Source organism: Bufo bufo, chromosome 8, assembly GCF_905171765.1.
Source record: "Bufo bufo chromosome 8, aBufBuf1.1, whole genome shotgun sequence".
In the NCBI taxonomy this organism is placed as follows: Eukaryota; Metazoa; Chordata; class Amphibia; order Anura; family Bufonidae; genus Bufo; species Bufo bufo.
The window spans coordinates 217893103-217911068 of NC_053396.1; positions in this window are offsets into that span (position 1 = coordinate 217893103).

Below are 17966 nucleotides of genomic sequence, written 5' to 3' on the forward strand. Positions count from 1 at the left end.
CAGATATTACGGCTACCCAGATCCTGTGAAGTATCTTGCCCCATAGCCTAATTGTATCTTACGTAGGCAAGCTTTATTAAGAAGTATATATGGCAGCAGGCACTAGACAACCATGTTTTCTGAGATGAACCATTATTTGCTCCTACCGCCAGCATCCGTAGAAGGAGGAAAAGTTCCAATCAGAAAAGGGGGACACAGGGGGAAGGAAAAAGGAACAACAGTCCCTTAACCTGGACTGGGAGAGAACTGGGGTAATGAGGCCCCCAGAGGAGACCCTCCTGGACACATATGTTTCAAATGCTTTTCATATATGCTTTATCTAAACACGCTCTAACAGCCCTTGTTGAATTGGTGATCATGGTTTGAGAGTATAATGAGGCAACCGTATAGATTACTTCCATAGCATCTTAGCGCACTTGAGGGTCTGTTCCCTGGTTCCTATATTTCAACCACGGAGACCAGGTTTTAAGATATTTCTCATGCCGTCTGCCTTCCCAACCAGCCAGCTCCTCCATTCTACATATCTGGTCTACTTTTATTTCCCAGTGTGGGAGTGTGGGTGGATCTTTACTGAGCCATTTCTGTGGAATTAGAAGCCTCGCGGCTTGTATTAGATGGGTAGGTAAGCTTGATTTGGATGGAGACAGGCCTGGAGTGGGAAGCCAGAGAAGCACCAATTCTGGCGATAGCTGGACATGTCTATTCATAACTTTGTCTATTACTTCAGATACTCCTTCCCAATACTCTCGTATTTTTGAACATGACCAAAATATATGTGTTTGTGATCCACTCTCCTCCCCACATCTCCAGCAAAGGTCAGAACTACTTAGCCCCTTAGTGAATAATTGTTTTGGGGTGTGATACCATTGAGTTAATAGTTTGTATGAGTGCTCTTGCACTCTCACGCATCTGGAGAATCCATGGGAGTGTGCGTGGATACGCAAAATATCGGTTTCTGAAAAGTCTGTATCTAGTTCTGTGGCCCAAGTTTTTAAATGTGGTATCCCAATCGGGCTCTGGACATTAAGTGCCAAGTATAGTTTGGATATTAGTTTGTTAGGGGGCGACTCTAAAAGCACCAGCTTCTCAAACCAAGTGGTTTCCGTTTTGCTCTGTCTGTCTTTTAGTAATGGTTTACTCACAGAATTAAGTTCAATGGTATCTAGAAAGTTACAAGATGATAGAACGTTGTTTATAGGGTGTTGGTCATGAAGAGCACTTGATGCCCCATCCAGAAATTCATCTATAGTGTAAGAGTGCATTTTGTTCCATATTGGCGGTACATTGTCTGCCTTGGGTCTAACTAGGAATGGAGCAAGGTCGGCTGGCATCAATGATGACGGAGCAGGGAGCAGGCTTTTATCCTTATTTAGTTGTCTAACAACACCTACTGTGCCTTTAAGCAACACATGTGGGTGTAGTGAAGAGGAGTTCAGGCCCCATAAACCAGCTCTCTGTTTCCTATCAAGTTGTGCGATCTCTATTTCTTTGCTTAAGATATTGGACCAAGGGGCGTGAATATGTAACCACCTCTTCAGGTGTATGGCTTTATAGTATAATTGTGCATCAGGTAAGGTCATACCTCCTTGAACCTTCCCTAAGATCAGCGTGCGATGTGCCAGTCTCGCTCCCCTCCCCCCCCAAAGGAACGTGCTAAAGAGTCGTCTGATTTGCGTAAAGAAGGAAGAGGGGAGAAAGACAGGCAGCATCTGCATGGCATATAATAGTCTAGGCATGATAAATGCTTTCAACATGTTCTTCCGACCCATCCACGATACATACGGGATCCTTAGGGTGTGTAACTGCTGTTGGATATCTTTCAGTAATGCAGCATAATTTAGTTGGAATATTCTATCCAGTTTATGAGGAATTTTGATACCCAGGTAGGACAGGTGAGACGTTTGCCATATAAAGGGAGTGTTAGATTTAAGTAGACTGATCTGATTGGCTGGTGCGGACACATTCATTGCCTCTGACTTTGTGTGGTTCACTTTAAAGTTGGACACCTGTCCATACTGCTCGAACAGGGATAACAGACGCGGGAAGGCCTCGACCGGGTTGGACACCATGACCAAGAGGTCATCTGCATATGCTGCATTAAGATGTTCTATGGGGCTATTCTCCAATTTAATACCCTTGATATCTGGGTGCTCCCTAATAGCTTGTAGCAATGTTTCCATCACTAGAATGTACAAAGCAGGTGATAAGGGGCAACCCTGCCTCGTCCCGTTCCTTATGGGGAAGGGAGGCGACAGGGTGCCATTAACTCTGATCCGGGCGCTAGGGTCGCCATACAGTGACATGATAGCATTCCTAAACTGCTGAGGAAAGCCAAACTTTTGTAAAGTCCTCATCATATAGGTCCAATTCACCCGGTCAAAGGCCTTCTCCGCGTCTATACCCAGCAGGACCAGGGGAATTTTATTTTTAATAGCTAACTGCATGATGGACAGGATTCTACACGAGTTGTGACTGCCTTCCCTGCCAGGTACAAAACCTGTCTGTTCAGGGTTTATGAGTTTAGGGAGAAGAGCACTAATTCTGGTTGCTAAAAGTTTCGCCCAGACCTTCACGTCGACGTTTAACAACGAAATTGGCCTATAGCTGCCACATAACTTAGGATCCTTCCCAGGTTTGGGGAGGATAGTAACTGTGGCCTCAAGGGACTGCTTATGTAACTGGGAACCTTTCAGAAGCTCACTGCACCAGGCAGCCAAGTGGGGAGCTAGCTCTTTCGAGAATTTTTTATAATAGCCCACTGGGAAGCCGTCTGGGCCCGGGCTTTTCCCCAATGGCATGGAGCCTAATATTTTGGTGACCTCTTCCTCTGTAACAGGCGACAATAAAGCCTGGCCTTCCACCTCGGTTAAGCTGGGTAGCTGCAAATGGCTTAAAAAGTTATCTATCAGAGTGTCTCTTCCTGCGGTGGATCCTGCTATTTCTTCTGGAAGACCATATAGATCCTTATAAAATTTTTGGAACTCAGTGGCTATATCTGACGTTTTGTGTAGGGTAGTGCCATCTCTGGTATCAATACCTGCTATAAACATGGAATCCTTCTTTTGTTTAAGCAAAGAGGACATGAGTTTAGTGCCCTTGTCTCCATGGGAGTAAAAGCGGAACTGCGAGTACTGGTATGTCTTCGCATAGCTTATGTTTAGGTGATCTGTCAGCTGTTTACGTAGGGTACTTAGTTTATCTCTGGCATCTATGGCTCTAGACCTCTTATGAAGCCATTCAATATCCGCAATTTGTTTAAGTAGATTATTTAAGTGCTCCTGTCTGCTCTTTTTGACTCTGCTGCCTAGCGCAATGAGCTCCCCCCTTATTACTTGTTTGTGCGTCTCCCATACAGTTGTGAGCGGCATTCCTTCCGTGCAATTCTCCCTGAAAAACCAAATCAGTTTCTGACTAAGATTGTCTCGATCAGACTGTTTGTCTAGAAGTGTCTCGTTTAAACGCCATTGTCTAGAATGTATTGGCAATGTTGGGAACTGGAGTGAAATAGTCACTGGGGCATGGTCAGAAACCGTGATGGATTCAATGGTGGACCGCTCCAGCCTGTCCGCACAGCTGCCTGAGATCAGGACATAGTCCAGCCTCTTGTAAGTGCTATGCGGGGCTGAGAAGAAAGAAAAATCCTTCTCGACAGGGTGGAGCAGTCTCCATGAATCCACCAGGTTGGCATCTGCGAGGTAGTTATTTACCCTGCCTAAGGCCGCCTGAGTTAATTGTGAAGTGCCATCAGATGCATCTACTAAGGGGTTTAGTGTCATATTGAGATCCCCACCTAATATTCTTATTCCTTCTGCAAAAGAGGCAAATTTTTTTAGAGTATTGATAAGCCATTTTGCTTGTCCCCTGTTAGGGGAATATAAACTGGCAAGTGTCACTACCTGGGTACCAATTGATCCCTTCACAAATACATAGCGCCCTTCTGGGTCTTCCTGTTTACAAATCAATTGGAAAGGGACTTTTTTTGATATGGCGATGCCTACTCCCCTAGCCGCCCTGCTCCATTCACTAGTGAACCAATTCTGGAAATGTGTTCTGGGGAGCGTGGGCACACGCCCTGACTTTAAGTGCAATTCTTGCAGAAAACAGATGTCAGTGTGCAATTTTTTCATCATCCTTATGACTTGTGACCTCTTCTGCGGGGTGTTAAACCCTCTCACATTGAATGATGTACACTTAATCAATGCCATGGTATATTCTGAGTGGTTGCATTAGAGCGAGCAAAGAATCATATCCATATGTGTGTCCAGGGAAACGGAATAACATGCAAAACATTGAGAACATTTGATAAGTGGAGTAAATCTCCAACACGTTTGTCGGGTGACTTGTGCCTAACGCGCAGCCCATCAGAAAAAGGCAAAGCGCGAATGGCCCAAGCCAGCCTGTTCTAAGGCGCTTACACCAGGATTGCGCCAATATTTCCCTGGTGAGTGCCATGTAGGACTGTGGCAGGTGGCGATACAGGGGGGGAAAGCCAACCCGTCACATGAGTCATTGCAAACAGGGTGAAATAGTGTAAACAGCTTAACATCCTAGCCTGACCGGCCTAGTGCCACACTCTATCCTGACAATGCTATATTTTAGTTCAAATGTGAGGAAGCATGCTAACATATCTCCTAACGTAGGGTTCTATTAAATGCCGCAAATATGTTTAAAGTGGTTATGTTCTCTAAACCTGACCTTGAGTGGTCAGACCACCACAGCAGCAGTGGTTCTGCCCACCCGCCATGGAGCGGCCCATCCGCGGCATCACAGCCAAGGCCCTTCTGGGTACTCGGTCGCAAGGCAGCGGCTGGGCGTCTCACATAAAGCTATACATAAAGCAGACATATATGGCATTGCAGTATACTTGCAGCATGAACCATTAGAAACGTCCATTGTGTGGCCTAGTCCGGCTCCGCTTCCAACAGATGTCATTGATGTGCAAAGAGGGTGTTATTAGGCAATGCTTGCAGCTTCAAGGCCTAATGTTAGATTTTCTTCTACTTGCTGCTTTGATCCACCTCTGCTCCACGGGTAGTTCAGGCAGTGGGACTCCTGTGTCGGCTGATGGTAGCCAAGATGGTATGTCCAATGGAGTCGTCTGGAGAAGGGACAATGCTGCTGGTAAGTCCGCTGGTGTGCGTATCGTACATCTCTTGCCCTCTGAGGAGAAAGTTAACCCAAACGGGAAAAGCCATTTATAAGGCATTTTGAGTGCCCTAAGGTGGTCTGTGAGCGGCCTCAGGATTCTCCGCTTGCTTAGGGTCGAGGGTGCCAGGTCTTGATATAGTAAAATCTTTGCTCCTTCATAGATCGGCTCCTTCTGTTCCCTGGCCGCTTTAAGAATAGCCGCTGTGTCAATATATCGCAGCAGCCCGCACACCACGTCTCTCGGTGGGTCTGTTTCTTTTGGTCTCGGCCTTAATGCTCTGTGGATACGCTCCACACAAATCTTTGCTGCACGCTCTGATCCTAATAGGCCCGAAAATATGGCGGCGGCTGCCTCAGGTAGTGCGTCATGAGGCACCAGCTCTGGAAGACCACGTAGCCTGATGTTCTTCCGACGGCTACGGTTTTCCTGGTCTTCTATTAGTGCATAAGCGTTGTCCAGCGACGAGGCCAGTGCTGCGCTGTTTTCTCCTAAAGTGTGAGCAAAAGTCAGTATGGCCGCCTGGTTGTGCTCTAACTTTTCCACCCGGTGCCCAATGTGTTTGACATCATTCTTGATCTCCGTGAGATCCTGCATCACCGGAGCCAGTGCTGAGGTCAGAGCTTGCTGAATGAACTGGCGTGAAATGGGTGCCGATGAGTTTGTCTTGGACCGGGTGTCTGTGTCTGGTGAGACGCCGTCCGCTCCTTCCGCGCCCTGCAGCCAGTCATCTTGTTCAGGCGGCGCCATCTTGGCAGCACTTGCGGCTGGAGGTCTCTTGTTAAGAAATTTCTCCATTTCTTTTGGACTTTTGTCCAATCTATTGGGTTCTGGTATATCACTGGGGATAAATCTACCCACTTTGCCCATTCTCACAAGGCTAGATAGCAGAATTAACTAGTTTGCTGACTCACATGGAGAGGAGCTCTCTCACATGCGTCTCTCTCGGTCGGCTGTCAGGCTCCGCCCCCATAGTAGTTATATTCTTGTACATAGGAGCAGTATTATAGTAGTTATATTCTTGTACATAGGAGCAGTATTATAGCAGTATATTCTTGTACGTAGGAGAAGTATTATAGTAGTTATATTCTTGTACATAGGAGCAGTATTATAGTAGTTATATTCTTGTACATAGGAGCAGTATTATAGTAGTTATATTCTTGTACATAGGAGCTGTATTATAGTAGTTATATTCTTGTACATAGGAGGCAGTATTATAGTAGTTATATTCTTGTACATAGGGGGCAGTATTATAGTAGTTATATTCTTGAACATAGGAGCAGTATTATAGTAGTTATATTCTTGTACATAGGAGCAGTATTATAGCAGTTATATTCTTGTACATAGGAGCAGTATTATAGCAGTTATATTCTTGTACATAGGAGCAGTATTATAGTAGTTATATTCTTGTACATAGGGGCAGTATTATAGTAGTTATATTCCTGTACATAGCAAGCAGTATTATAGTAGTTATATTCTTAACCAAATTTTTTTTATTCAAAGTAAGTAAGGCATATCAATCGATCACAAACCATCGTAGCATCACTGGTAAGGCAAAGTCACAATTCGGTTATGGAAGTGACCACAAATGCATGTCAGTGCAACACATGTTGTACAAAATGATACATCAAATGTGACAGACAATAAAAATCAAATATAACACAAATAAGAGGAAAAGAGAGGGAAAGGAAGGGAAAGGAAAGGGGGGGGTAGGGGAGTTTTCCCCAACTCCATCAGGGGAACTTCCTATATGTCTTCCAGGGCGACCAGATTTTCAGAAAGCGGGAACGCGTGCAAGATTCCCAGTGGGCCAGCTCTTCAAACCTGTAGATCTGATCCACCTTATCCCTCCACATCGAAACAGTGGGAGGTTCAGTATCCTTCCAAAGCAGCGGGATGAGCAGTCTCGCCGCCGTGATGAGCATAGTAGGAAGATCAGATCTACAGGGGGGAAAGCGAGTCATTAGGGCACCAAAGCAGAATCAGTTTAGGATCCAGCTTAACCTGCTTAGCACACACCTCATTTATCAGAGCTTCTATACTGGTCCAGAACGCTTTAATCTTTTCACAGTGCCACCAAATGTGTGACAGAGAGCCTACGTCTTTTCTACACCTCCAGCACTCACTTGGGAAATCTGCATTAAGCCTATGCAAGAACTCCGGGGACTTGTACCATCTCGTGAGCAGCTTATACGAGTTTTCTTGTACCTTAATACAGCGGCTAAAGCCGTGAGAGTGTGTAAGGACAAAAGCCCTTTCCGGGTCTGTAAGGTGGATGGACAATTCCCTTTCCCATGAAGAAAGGAAATGTAGCTCAGGAGGGGAGGCTGAGAGTAACTCCTTATATATAGTAGACAGCGGTTTAGGGATCCTACGGGCATCTGATAGTCTCTTAGACAGCCAAGAGGGGGTTCCAGAGGTGGTGGGGGGTGGTAGCTTAATCATCTTAATTTCCTTCTGCAGGGCAAAACTCTGTAGGAAGGAAGCTTTTTTGACTTTAGGGTCATTCAAGACCGTGGACCAATCCAGGGACCCATCCGGGGACCTAATCTCACTTAAAGGGATCTCGGCCAAAAGAGGCCAGATACCTGAGGGCTTCTCGGCTTCCGGATGGACATAAAACTGTAAAGAGGAAAGCGGAGTACCCGGTATGGGAAACTCAAGTGTTCTATCCTTAAACTGCTTGGCCCACTCAACAAACATACCCTTCCATAGGAGTGGCAAAGAGGAACTACCCGGAGAACAAGGGGACAGCCCCCAGAGAATCCGCTTCATTCTAGTGGAGAGCAGAGAGCGCTCAAGACACACATATGGAGCACTATAAGTGCTATTGAGGAGGGATAGACCTCTAAATAGTTGAAAGGCCACATAGTAGGAACGTATGTCGGGCAGACCAAAGCCGCCAAACCTCCTCTCTCTGGTCAGCACCGAATAAGCAATTCTGGAGGGTTTACTTCCCCACAAAAAGAGGGAGAAAACTCTGCGGATGTCTACAAAAAATGAGTGCGGCAGCCAGATAGGCAACACCTGCAGAAGGTACAAAAATTTAGGAGCTATAAAGGTCTTGAGGTAGTTCCTCTTGCCACACCAGGAAATAAGCGGCAGTCTAATAGAGTGCAGCTGCCTCCTAACTGAGGACAATAAGGGGGCATAATTCAGAGCAAATAAGTCCTTCGCCTGAGCCGGGACGTGCACTCCCAGAAATACTATGTCTTTTGTAGCCCAGTGAAAGGGGGTAGTAATCTGAAGGGCCTCTTTAACCGATTCTGGACAAGTAACGTTTAGGGCCATTGACTTGCTATAGTTGATTTTAAAGTTTGACACATAGCCAAACTCCTCAAAAAGAGACAAAAGCCTAGGGAAGGATGTTTCGGGATTGGAGGTCATGATAAGTAGGTCATCTGCAAATGCGGCTGTCAAGTGGGTCCGAGAATCAATGGTCAAGCCCCTAACCGCAGGATCCTGCCGGATCTTACACAGCAAAGTCTCCATCACTATGACAAACAGAGATGGGGAGAGAGGACATCCCTGCCTCGTCCCATTGGATATGGAAAAGGAGGGAGAAAGCGTACCATTTATTTTGAGTTTGGCGGACGGGGCTGAGTACAGAGTGAAGATCGCAGATATAAACGAATCTGGGAAACCAAACCTCGACAGGGCCCGCGACATATAATGCCAACCGACCCTGTCGAAGGCCTTCTCCGCGTCTGTGCTCAGCAAAGCCAGAGGCGTAGAGGAGCTTCTAGCCCAGTCCATAAGATGGAGCAAACGTATCGTGTTTTCACAGCCCTGTCTGCCACGCACAAACCCCACTTGCTCGCTATCAATAAGATCCGGCAGGATCAGCTGTATTCGCTGCGCCAGAATCTTGGCCCACCACTTGACATCCGCATTTAGCAGTGAAATCGGGCGATAACTGCCACAGTGGAGGGGGTCTTTGTTTTCTTTATGGATTATAGTTATGTGGGCCTCTAACGTTTGGGGGGGTAGAGAACCTCCAGACAGGAGGAAATTACAGAGTGCCTGAAAGTGAGGAGTCAAAACGTCTTTGAAGGTCTTGTAATACGATATAGGGAGTCCATCCGGGCCTGGACTTTTACCTGAAGGAATGGAGGAAAGGACCTTGCCAATTTCCTCTCTTGATACAGGGGCGACTAGTTGGGAAGCTTGTAGGGGACTAACAGAGGGCAGCATCAGAGTGGACAGGAACTCATCTGTGGCTTGCTCAATAGAGGCTGAACCAGGACGGTCTGGAGTGGGGAGGTTATATAGATCCGCATAGAAAGCACTAAACGCTTTCGCTATATCATGAGTCGACTTGTGCTTATTGCCTTTTGCATCTAAAATAGCAGGGATAAATGAATCCGCGTGGCGTTGCTTAGCCATGGCAGACATCAGTTTATTCCCTTTGTTCCCATGAGCATAAGCTTTAAACCTGGAGCGGAATATAAGTTTCGCTGATTTGGCGTTGAGCAAGTTTTTCAGTCCCGTCCTGGCCTCCGCTAATTCAGCAGCCACAGCCTGAGCCTGGGTTTGCTTATGGGTCAGTTCAAGACTCGCTATGCGGGACAGCAGGTCATCTACAGCCTTGGAGCGCAACTTTTTAACATGCGAGCCCAGGGAAATTAATTCTCCTCTAACCACTGCCTTATGAGTCTCCCACAAGATGGAGGGAGAGGGAGGGGGGTCGCCCACTGCATTAAGAGAGAAGAATTCAGACATAATCCGGGAGATTCTAGCTGCGTTGGTAGGGTCGGAGATCAATGTGTCATTAAGACGCCATATTCTCTCTCGTTTAGGAAGAGCTGTCATAGACACTCGGAGAAATACTGGGGCGTGATCAGAAAGCGTAATGTTCCCAATCCTCGTGTCTACCACCTGAGAAATATGGGGGGAGGATAAAAACAAGTAGTCCAACCTATGGAAGGATTTTTTAGCGTTTGAATAAAACGTATAATCCCTACCAGAGGGATGCATAGTGCGCCACACATCAATAACCCGCAACTTCTTCAGCGCAGTCTTCAGACGTCGCAGAAGTTTGTGGGATAACTCAGATCTCTGAGAGGACGAGTCAAGGTCAGGCTCCATAGTCACATTAAAGTCACCTCCTAATATAAGCATGCCCTCACTAAAAGCCTGTAATTGCCCAAGAGTCCGAACGAGCCAGGGGATCTGTCCCCTATTAGGGGCATATAAATTAGCCAGGGTAACAGGCGCGTCAGCGATGTGCCCCTTAACGAATAAGAAGCGACCATCAGTGTCCGCAAGGACAGCGGAGTGTTTGAAGGGTAGGCGCTTGTGGACGGCCACGCTGACACCCCTGCTAGCCGAGGCAAAAGAGCTATGGAACCATTGTGAGAATGCGTTTTGGGACAATTTCGGGATCTTCTCTGATTTAAAATGAGTTTCTTGGAGGAATACAACGGAGGCTTCATCCTTCAGTAACAAGGAGAGCACCTGAGACCGCTTACATGGCTCGTTCAGACCCTTGGCATTCAGTGAGGCAACTACAACAGAGGCCATAGTGAAGACAGAGGAGGCCTGTCGGCCCAGATCAAGAGGACATCCAGTCTGGAAAGCCACGGACGGAGTAAGGAGAAGAAAGGGAGGAAGGAGGACAAAGGGAAAGTCAAAAGAAAAATAAAAGACATAACAAATGAGACAGTAACACAACCCAAATAACAAAGAATGTCTCCCCATGGACAGGGAGCGCGTGACCCCACCCAGCATCTGACACAATGGAGATCCTTTTTCATAGCGGCGGACAGCCGGGATCTATCAGAGGGGGGCTCCTGTGGGGCCACCGGGGGTGAGGGAGAGGACATAATCAGTAACATAACTGACAACAGTGCAGACATATAACCCCCGCATAACTAACAGTGCATTCAGTGCTCTAATGCACAGCTCGTAACCTGCATCTCGTGCAGGCAAGGTAGTAAAGCATAGGGTCAGGCCCAAAACCCATGAGAACGGGGCAGTGGGCCAAGACCTAAAATAAGTCCAAAACCAATGGACAAACGATGAAAATTTAGCTCAGACAGAGCCAGACAGAGTTCCTACGTCCTGGGACCCAGCAAAGTCACAGAACATTGAACTCAGTGAAGAGTGAACAAAAGCGCCTTCAGCGCCTCCCGGAACAGAGTCAGGTAACAGGTGCTTGCGACCGGCCTTTTCCTTGTTTCCCAGCTCTGGAAGGTGAAACTTGCTGCCACGAATCTATACCCGGAGGGGTAGGCAGGGGATCCCCTTGATCAGCCGGCATCCACGAGGGAACTGTGATGGGTTCAATCCCAAGAGGGCCCCAAATAGCTTTCAGGTCACCCGGGGTCCGCACCGTATACTGCCTCCCGTTTTTCAAGATGGCCAGACCGAAGGGATAGAGCCATCGGAATGGCGTAGCTGTGGCTTTAAGGGCCCCTAGGAGCGGCTTCACGATGCGCCTCTTGGCTAAGGTGGAGGGGGCCAGATCCTGAAAGAATAGGACTGGGGTCTCACCATACATGATGCGGTCGGCCTCCCTTCCCGCCTTGAGCAGTGCAGCAGTGTCCACGTAGCTTAGGATGCCGCAAACAACATCCCGCGGCGGCTCACCAGGTTTTGGCTTGGGCCTTAAGGCCCTGTGGATGCGCTCGATCACAATCGGAGCTGCTCTCTCAGCTCCCAGCAGGGAGGAGAAAATTTCGCATGCGACTGAATGAAGCGCGTCAATCGCAATATTTTCGGGTAGGCCGCGGATGCGAATATTTCGCCGCCGGCTCCGGTTCTCCTGATCCTCTATGCGCATCAGCGCGTCGTTTAGCAAGTCTCTGTGGGTTTGCAGGGCTGCACGGGTCTTACCCTCATGCACCAGGATGGCTTCCTGTGCGAGCTCCAGGGACTCCACACGATTCCCAATCTGCCGCAGGTCTCCTTTTATCTCCTCCAAGTCCTTTTTAAGAGGTGCAAGAGCAGATTCCAGGATGTCCCTGAGATCTGTTTTGGAGAGTGAGGAGCTTGTTCGCAGTGGTCTGCAATCTGATACATCAGAAGTGCTTCCTGCCTCTGAACCTTCCTCTGCTTCTGAGAGCTGCCGCGCCCTCCTGGTTGTTGTAGCAGCAGCAGGAGTCCTGGACTGTTTCTTGAGGTATTTATCCATCTCCGGTTGCCTGGAACGGGCCCCTGTCGGCTCTGGTGTCTCAGGGTGTCGATCCTTGCCTAGTTTCCCCATTGGCACTGAGTAAATAGCTAATAAAAGGGGCTATAATAGCTGCCAGGGAGAGGAGCTCAGGAACAAGCAACCATTCAGCTCCAAGGTCAGGCTCCGCCCCCCATAGTAGTTATATTCTTGTACATAGGAGGCAGTATTATAGTAGTTATATTCTTGTACATAGGAGGCAGTATTATAGTAGTTATATTCCTGTACATAGGAGGCAGTATTATAGTAGTTATATTCTTTGCCAATTTTATTTTTATTTAAACAGCAGCAAAGTGTTACAAGCAGATACAAATTACTACTTAACAAGTACAAGTAATGTTTGAATAATCACATCATTAAACAGTAAGCATGTACCTATCAACATTTGTTTGAAATAAAGACTGATATGTAGTCATGTTACAAACAGGATGATAGGAACCAAACATTTGTCAGGCTCCTAATGTGGCCAAAAAGGTGTCCCTAGGGTTCACAATAACACGTAGACAAGGGTAGACAGAAGACAACATGTAGGTTGATATGCGGGCAACATGTAAGGAGGAGAGGGGGGGGGACGGAGAGAAGGTTGCTGTGATAAAGTTGGAAAGCTCAGAGGATCAAGCAAAGCCACAAAAAAGCCTCCAGGGTTGCCAGACCTTTAGAAATTTCTGGCGGTTTCCCATTTCCCAGGCCGCTAACTCTTCTAGGTGGTATATCTGGTCCGCTTTATCCAACCATTCCGCTTGTGACGGGGGTCTATCTGATTTCCATTTCAGTAGGACAAGTAGTCTGGCTGCTGTGAGTAGCATCGTGGGTAAATTAGCTTTTGACTGGGTAAAGGTTTGGTTTGGGCACCAGAGTAGTACTAGTTTAGGGTCCAGTACCAATGGATATTGTGGGGAGCATACCTGATTAATAGTAGTTTCGACTTGGAGCCAGAAGGGGCGTATATTATGGCAGCTCCACCAAATGTGAGACAGTGATCTCAGTTCAGTGCCGCACCTCCAACATTCATCTGGTGTGGAAGGGTTTAGTTTGTGGAGAAATACAGGCGTTTTATACCATTTAGTCATGAGTTTGAAGGAGTTCTCCTGCACTATTACACAGCGTGAGAAGCTATGGGAGTTGGTTAAAATGGCTGCTTTTTCAGGAGCCGAAAATTTAGTCGAAAGCTCCATTTCCCATGCAGTGATATGCGACATAGTTGGCGGGGCGGTTGAGAGAAGGAGCTTGTACATTTTGGATAGAGCTTTTGAAGCAGGGAAGGGTGTCCCCACTCGTTCTTCAAGCCACGTTGGTGGGGTGTTATGGGGGGGAGGCATCTCGAGTTTCTTAATGTCCTTACGGAAGCTTAGTATCTGCAGGAAAGACGCTTTTTTCACCAGTGGTGTATCTAGTATGGATGACCAATCCAGCTCCCCGTTTTGGTTTCTGATACTATCAAGTGAGTGGTTGTGAAGAAGTGACCAGATGCCTGAGGCGTCAAGTATATCTCTGTGGATGTGTGCTTGTAACAAAGATAGATGGAGACGAGTGTGCGGGAATCTCAGCTCATTTGCTGTAAACAGCTTAGACAATTCCGCTAGTACCGCTTTCCACATATAAGAAATATTTATATAATTATATTATATATTTATATTTATTATAAGGCGAGTTTTTCTCTGTAAGTAAGGGTGGCGGCTTCCAGATGGGCGCACATTGACGTTAGCTCCCCAGCTAGTATGTCTAATCCCCTGATCACTTGGGTGGCCTTGTAATAAAGGCGAAAATCTGGTAGCCCAAACCCCCCAAACCTCCTTTCCCTTGTTATGGTCGAGTAGGCTACTCTAGTTTTTTTACTCTTCCAAATGAAGGAGGAGAAGATTCTTTTGATATCATTAAAATAGGAATTGGGCAGCCAGATAGGTAACGTTTGTATGAGATAAATTAATTTGGGAACAATGTAAGCCTTTAAGTAGTTTTTTCTGCCCATCCATAAGACAAATGGGAGCTTCACTGTCTGTAGGTGCTGTCGTATGTCTTTCAGAAGCGGGGCGTAGTTTAAGCTGAATAGATCAGTTGGGTTGGCCGAGATAAGAACGCCGAGATTCTGGATAGAGTGCGGGGCCCATGTGAATGGGATGGTACGTTGGAGTTCTAGGACCATATTTCGTCGGCATGTTATGTTAAGTGCTTGTGATTTACTGTAATTTATCTTGAAATTGGATAAAGAACCAAATTCTTCAAAAATTTCACTAGTTCCGGGAAGGAGGTTGTGGGGTTGGATGTTAGAACCAGTAGGTCGTCCGCAAAGGCCGCTGCGACGTGGGTGTGTTTATTAACATTGAGTCCAGAAATCTTAGGATTTTGTCGAATTTTGCATAATAGGGTCTCCATTACAATTATAAATAACACCGGAGACAGGGTGCAACCTTGTCTGGTACCATTGGCGATGGAGAAGGGGGGGGGAAGAGAGCCATTAACCCGGACCCTGGCAGAGGGGGCTGAGTAGAGAGTCAATACTGCACTGACTAACTGGGGGGAGAAGCCAAACCTTGACATAGCAGCGGACATGAATTGCCAGCTTACCCTGTCAAAGGCCTTCTCTGCGTCAGAACTTAAAAGTGCTAAAGGTCGATGTTTTGATCTGGCCCAGTCAATCAAATGCAGTAAGCGTTTAGTGTTTTCGTTACCTTGTCTGCCGTGAACAAATCCTACTTGTTCCCTATTAATGATGTCTGGGAGGGCCAATTGGAGTCGGGTAGCTAGTATCTTCGCCCACCATTTGATATCTGTGTTCAGGAGAGAGATTGGTCTGTAATTTCCACATGACATGGGATCTTTGTTTGGTTTTGGTATTATGGTGATGTGTGCTTCCAGCGCCTGAGGAGGAAGGGTTCCCCCTGTCATCAGGTGGTTACACAGATCTCTGAAGTGTGGGGCTAAGATATCTATGAATGTCTTGTAGTAGACAATGGGGTATCCATCGGGGCCTGGACTTTAGCCCGAGGGGATCGATGCAAGAACTTCACAAAGTTCGGTATCTGTTATTGGCACTGTCAGGGCTGACGCTTTATAGTAGTTATATTCTTGTACATAGGAGGCAGTATTATAGTAGTTATATTCATGTACATAGGAGGCAGTATTATAGTAGTTATATTCTTGTACATAGGAGCAGTATTATAGTAGTTATATTTTTGTACATAGGAGCAGTATTATAGTAGTTATATTCTTGTACATAGGAGCAGAATTTTAATTGTTATATTCTTGTACATAGGAGCAGTATTATAGTTGTTATATCTTGTGCATAGGAGCTGTATTATAGTAGTTATATTCTTGTACATAGGAGGCAGTATTATAGTAGTTATATTCTTGTACATAGGAGCAGTATTATAGTAGTTATATTCTTGTACATAGGAGGCAGTATTATAGTAGTTATATTCTTGTACAGAGGAGCAGTATTATAGTAGTTATATTCTTGTAAATAGGAGCATTATTATAGTAGTTATATTCTTGTACATAGGAGCAGTATTATAGTAGTTATATTCTTGTACATAGGAGCAGTATTACAGTAGTTATATTCTTGTACATATGAGCAGTATTACAGTAGTTATATTCTTGTACATAGGAGCTGTATTATAGTAGTTATATTCTTGTACATAGGAGCAGTATTATAGTAGTTATAGTCTTGTACATGGGAGCAGTATTACAGTAGTTATATTCTTGTACATAGGAGCAGTATTATAGTAGATATATTCTTGTACATAGGAGCAGTATTATAGTAGTTATATTCTTGTACATAGGGGCAGTATTATAGTAGTTATGTTCTTGTACATAGGAGAAGTATTTTAGTAGTTATATTCTTGTACATGGGTGTAGTATTATAGTAGTTATATTCTTGTACATAGGAGGCAGTATTATAGTAGTTATATTATTGTACATAGAAGCAGTATTATAGTAGTTATATTCTTGTACATACTGTAGGAGGCAGTATTATAGTAGTTAAATTCTTGTACACAGGCAGCAGTATTATAGTAGTTATATTCTTGTACATAGGAGCAGTATTATAGTAGTTATATTCTTGTACATAGGAGCAGTATTAAAGTAGTTATATACTTGTATATAAGAGCAGTATTATAGTAGTTATAAACTTGTATATAAGAGCAGTATTATAATAGTTATATTCTTGTACATAGGAGTAGTATTATAGTAGTTATATTCTTGTACATAGGAGCAGTATTATAGTAGTTATATTATTGTACATAGGAGCAGTTTTATAGTAGTTATATTCTTGTACATAGGAGGCAGTATTATAGTAGTTATATTCTTGACATAGGAGCAGAATTATAGTAGTTATATTCTTGTACATAGGAGCGGTATTATAGTAGTTATATTCTTGTACATAGGAGCAGTATTATAGTAGTTATATTCTTGTACATAGGATCAGTATTATAGTAGTTATATTCTTTTACATATGAGCAGTATTAAAGTAGTTATATTCTTGTACATAGGAGACAGTATTATAATAGTTATATTCTTGTACATAGGAGGCAGTAATATAATAGTTATATTCTTGTACATAGGAGCAGTATTATAGTAGTTATATTCCTTTACATAGGAGCAGTATTATAGTAGTTATATTCTTGTACATAGGAGCAGTATTATAGTAGTTATATTCTTGTACATATGAGGCAGTATTATAGTAGTTATATTCTTGTACATAAGAGCAGTATTATAGTTATATTCTTGTACATAGGAGCAGTATTATAGTAGTTATATTCTTGTACATAGGAGCAGTATTATAGTAGTTATATTCTTGTACATAGGAGCAGTATTATAGTAGTTATATTCTTGTACATATGAGGCAGTATTATAGTAGTTATATTCTTGTACATAAGAGTAGTATTATAGTTATATTCTTGTACATAGGAGCAGTATTATAGTAGTTATATTCTTGTACATATGAGGCAGTATTATAGTAGTTATATTCTTGTACATAAGAGCAGTATTATAGTTATATTCCTGTACATATGAGCAGTATTATAGTAGTTATATTCTTGTACATAGGAGGTAGTATTATTGTAGTTATATTTTTGCACATAGGAGCAGTATTACACTGCGTGCAGAATTATTAGGCAAATGAGTATTTTGACCACATCATCCTCTTTATGCATGTTGTCTTGCTCCAAGCTGTATAGGCTCGAAAGCCTACTACCAATTAAGCATATTAGGTGATGTGCATCTCTGTAATGAGAAGGGGTGTGGTCTAATGACATCAACACCCTATATTAGATGTGCATAATTATTAGGCAACTTCCTTTCCTTTGGCAAAATGGGTCAAAAGAAGGACTTGACAGGCTCAGAAAAGTCAAAAATAGTGAGATATCTTGCAGAGGGATGCAGCACTCTTAAAATTGCAAAGCTTCTGAAGCGTGATCATCGAACAATCAAGCGTTTCATTCAAAATAGTCAACAGGGTCGCAAGAAGCGTGTGGAAAAACCAAGGCGCAAAATAACTGCCCATGAACTGAGAAAAGTCAAGCGTGCAGCTGCCAAGATGCCACTTGCCACCAGTTTGACCATATTTCAGAGCTGCAACATCACTGGAGTGCCCAAAAGCACAAGGTGTGCAATACTCAGAGACATGGCCAAGGTAAGAAAGGCTGAAAG